The sequence below is a fragment of the Anneissia japonica genome, unplaced genomic scaffold, assembly GCF_011630105.1.
Source record: "Anneissia japonica isolate Jap-2015-1 unplaced genomic scaffold, ASM1163010v1 scaffold554_len289017_cov147, whole genome shotgun sequence".
Taxonomy (NCBI): domain Eukaryota; kingdom Metazoa; phylum Echinodermata; class Crinoidea; order Comatulida; family Comatulidae; genus Anneissia; species Anneissia japonica.
Genome location: NW_022701174.1, coordinates 1 through 5,286, shown reverse-complemented (window position 1 = coordinate 5,286; position 5,286 = coordinate 1).

Genomic DNA, 5,286 nt, shown 5'->3' with positions numbered 1-5,286 from the left:
GGCGGCATAAATTAAACATGCTAATAATGCTTCACCTCGGCCCAGCTATAAGGAGAATTCATGTCAGCTCAGCTTCGTGTGCCATATAGAAAGTAACCAACTTCACGCCGGTTAATAAATACAGTATTATTATCGATAGGCCTGTATGATACAGCCAAACTCATGCTTTCTAGCCGGGTTCAGCACATTCAGGTTTAGGCCTATCGATAATAATACTGTATTTATTAACCGGCGTGAAGTTGGTTACTTTCTATATGGCACACGAAGCTGAGCTGACATGAATTCTCCTTATAGCTGGGCCGAGGTGAAGCATTATTAGCATGTTTAATTTATGCCGCCGTAACTAGCCAATCGGAAATCAAAGTTGATAAATACGTCACCCACCACGAAATCGTGGTGGCTGCAATCGAAATCCTCACTGTTTGTCCAGTCCCTAATCCAAGAAAAAGTATACTATGAAACGCCAAGCAAATAGGTAATATGGAACGCCATTGGTGTCAAAATAGATTTAAAGACAAAGATTAGGGACTGGAACCCAGTCTAATGTACTACGAAAAATCCATAAATTAGAGACTTGTGGCAAGTCTAGGGTTTTCGATGGAAGCGTCGGCAAGTTAGTAGTGCGCGTTACATGTTTTCATGGAAGCTCGAAGTTCGAAGTTACTTGTTTACTGCTGTAATAATTATAAAACAATAATACTGTTTCTTTTACACAAGAAAGTTCGGTAGTACAGGTACATGCAAAATGGGCTATACTGTATAACATAACAACTCCCTGGTATTATAACACAGACTTGATAAGTTGACAACGAATAAAACGCGTTCTGTAATAGTTTAACTATTTCAAGGTCGCAGTGTTCGATTTCCGGTTGTTTACAGTAAAAACGACCATCACATTTGAATCCGTAATATCACATTTATTAATAAATGTAAGTACATGAAACTTACAGTTATAAAATACATTATGTAAAATGTTTCTGCGAAATTCGGTCAATGGTAACACCTCCGTTGTTAAGGAAGTATCGAACACACCGAACACATGTGAGTGAGCTACACGCTGAGCGCACTGCCAGCGACTGGGCGTTATAAACATCAGTTTTATCGCCGTTTCTTCAAAACAGTAACTGCTAACCTCGCGCTATATAAATCGTTATAACTTTAGAACTAAGTATCAGAATTTAATAATTTTTTCACTGTTTTATTTATTATAATGTGATTATTCAGTTGATGGTGTTAAATAAAAATTGGTTTTTCCGACTTTCGACCGTTTTTGCTTGACATCGCCACATATAAAATAGACCACGATATTTATATTAAAAGTTATTTTAAACAAGGCTATTCAACAGAAGGACGCACATCTCGGGACATCAAAGGCTATGTTCAGACACAACGACTTAAGGCCAACTCAGACAGCGTCGGCCGACGCAGCCCGACCCGATTTATCGTCGTGGACAGTCGGTCAAAAATCGTGCGACGGCAAATCGGGCCGACTAGCTTAACTCAGATTGACCCGACGAGCCCCGACCCGATCGCGATTTTTTTTTCCGTACGAAACATTTACATGAAACTCCACTCGGGCCGTCTCGGCTGAATCGACCCGAAAATCTCATTGCAGAAATCAGGAGGTCAAAAGGTCATCAACAGATGAACGTCTACAAAACAACTTCTGAGAGAACGTCTGTCTAATTTTTAAAAATACATTGATGTTGTAATGTTAATGGGTCGTTTAAAATGACATACAATATTTGATTAAGCTGCACGAGTAATGAAAATGTTATTTTAACTTGAGTTACATACTATGACAATTTTAATTTTTTAGTTAGGCCTTGGTTTTGCATAATTATCTAGGCCTACAAGACGCTTTCTGGGAAAAGCACAAAGAGTAAGGAAAAGCGCGGCGTTTTTCTTCATCAAATGAAACAGGGTGACAGTTATTTTCAAATTAAAAGAAGAGCTGAGAATAAGCAGCTCTAAAATACTGGATGCCATAAGACCTGCCAAAATGGCAGAGCACAAATGAATGTAAAAATGAGCTAGTTATTAATACTAGGCATAGTAATCGGCAGGTTCTTGATTACAAGGCTAGACCAAGTTAATTACATGTAATGCCAAAATTATTATTATTATTATTAATAATTATTATTATTATTACCTGTACCTTAAGGGGAACTTAGACAATGGAGGAATTAGAGAACAATTAAAAAAACGACGTTAAGTGGAAATAACAGAAAAGATATTCCCTTTGGGCGATTATTATTTATAGGCCTAGTAAATAGTACGGTATCTGTAGGTTCTTCATTACAAGGCTTAGGCCAAGGTAGTTAAAATGCTGAAATGATTATTTTTATTATTATTATTATTATTGTTGTTGTCGGCGTCGTCGTCGTCGTCGTCGTCGTCGTTGTTATTATTATTATTTAACATTAATTACATTACAATGATAGTTTGGGCAATTTAAATAACGCCGGAATGGTATATTATTTATTTAATAATATTTCTCTTATGCGCTCTATTTTTTACTTCATGCTTCAATTTTGTCCTATTTTCCCCCCAAAAAATGTCAGTCAATGTCAGTATGTTGGTGTCAGCCTATGACCCTAGGCCTAGTTTAAGGAGAGGCCTGGGTAAGATCTCAGCCTGTTAGGCCTCTTTCTCTCTAGCCTTTGGTATTACTGTACCTATCTACACTTTATAACAGGAGGTACTAGCTGTTGTTTTTGTAGATAATATACTAACATTTAATAACATCCAAGAAGGTCACAGTTAGTTAGACACGTACATCACATAAGTCCGTGAGATTTCATAGGCCTACCGTAGGTAAACATAGAAAGAGCAATACAGTAATAGTAAAACTAGAGCGTCACGACATTGAGAAGTGTGAGATCTTGTTCCTCGTATCGTATATACTCACTCGAGTCAATCCGAGATGGCCCGAGTTAAGTTTCATGCAAATGTTTCGTACGAAAAAAAAAATCGCGACCCGATCCTAAAACTGTATTGTTTTCAGGAGAGATATGATACTGCAAACAAACAAACGGAAGTCAATCTGCGTTTCTGATTGGTTGAATCTTAAATTGTAGTCACGGCAGTTATGTAACGGACTAGACGCATACGTACACTGAGTGTGAATGACATGAATGTAAACACAAAATGTAAACACGGAAGTGCTGATTGTGTATGTGTTTATCTGAAAGTTAGGCCTAAGGCCTGGTAAGTTTATATTTATTTTCAGAAATACTAATATCACAAAAAGCTTAATATATTTGTTTAAAGGTAAGGTAGATCTTATTTCTTATTGAAATTCGCTACTGATCTGAAAGAGGATAATAAAAATTAAGGGTAGGCCTATACTATAGACCTAAGTAGGCCAGAATGAAGTAGAGCTAATGGTTGAAGCGGCCGCCGGTCGATAAACAGTAATGTGTATGGACCGCCAAGTGTGCAATGTCCAATAATGTGTATGTTGGACAAGGTATCATCTACTACTAGGCTAGGGAGATACGGACATATTATATAGGCCTTCAATTTCCGACATGCCATAGGAGGGAATAGACTTGCCACAAGTCTCTAATTTATGGATTTTTCGTAGTACATTAGCGCATTTCGGAAAGCGCCACCAGCGTCAGTTTATGTTGAGAAACTTTTTTGATGAGAATTAGAGACTTGTAAAAGAGTGAGTCAAATCGAATGCAGACCGCTGGCCGTGACAAGCATGACGTAATTTTTAGGATGCCGTATTTGGCAATAGGGTGAATGTTATGACGGAAGGTCAGCCAATCAAACGGTTATCGTTTTGGTGCCACGAATGTAGAGAGAAGTCGGGAAGTTGTGACATGGTACCGTACGTGCAGGTGTATGGAATATTGTGGTACATTGTTAATGGAGGAAAAGAAAACACCAACCAAAACGCCAAAAAAGCTGTATTCCAGAGAATTTTTTGTTCTGCGCACAAGATCGAGTGCGTGGAAAAGCTGCAGTCTAGAAAGTATTTGGTTTGCGAACCGTGTTAGGTTCACGCGAGGCGCAGTATTTTAAAGACTAGAACATTTATCAGCCCACCACTAGGCCTAGGCCGACGGAAAAGCTGTTATGCTCTCGCAACTGCGACACAAAATTGAAGACAATGTATACCTGGATAAGCTATGGGAGTTGTCGCGGGTACGTTTACGTATTTTTAAAAACAAGTGAATGTCACCAAAAAGAGGAGCAGCCCGTCTGTATTCCAAAGAGCAAAGAGAAATTTGATTAGCGCGGCGAAACATGAATTAACCACCTACAGCTGGTGTAGTGGACGGGACGAGCTGGGCCTATGAGATTCGTCTCTAGGTAAAATGATGATGGTACCAACGAGGCCAGAACTAATGTAAAGGTGCGTCAATCTTTAAATTACTTATTAGAATTTTGTGTTTATCTTTCATTTATTGTTAAAATAAATGAAAGTTAATGACAGTAAGATAAATTGTAAACCATAAAACTACTTTTTTTTAGGAGGGCTATAGTTTGTTAAAACAAATGAATTTACCAATACCAGATACCATTTTTTTTTAGTAATTTTAAAAATACACCTTGAACTTAATTTAAATATCAAATAAACAGTCCCCATCACCCCTTCTGTCTGGCTCTGTTGTGAGTGATTGTGAATGCACTTGTTATGGTACCTGCTTGATAAGTACTTATTCTTCAGTTTTCAATCAGTTGATGGAATTATATTTTCCCAAATATTCACAAAATGTCGCAGCCTTATTTTTATCTAGAGGAGGTACACTAATTTTAACCATAGCCTATTGGCTAACCTATATTTGATTGCTATTAATAATTCAATTGTTTTGCAGGAATTGATATTCTGTGAATAGTTTAGCCGGATGATCCCCACTAACTTCAGTCAAGTTATGAAACTTGAGACACTTAGCATCTGATGGAGAAGCACAAATTCCTGTATACCAAACCCAGTGTCATTTCGATATTAATTGTACTGAAATATGCTTATGATAATGAACAATTAAATACAATATGATCCTTCCTGTATTCTTTTGCATTGACGTTAAATTGACTGTTAATTAATATAGTAAATTGTTTGTTAATTAGTTTTAAAAATTTTTTTTTCCCTGAAGCAGTTGATAATATATGTGGTAAAACACTGAAAGATCAACAAATAAAGTTTAAAATGTAAAATCACTGTGGTTTGGATCATTTTTTGAGTTTCGTACAATGACAGTTACAGTGTATTTTAATCCAAATACATGCAACTAAATTGTTTTCTCATTACCTGCAATGTAGCCTCTTTAT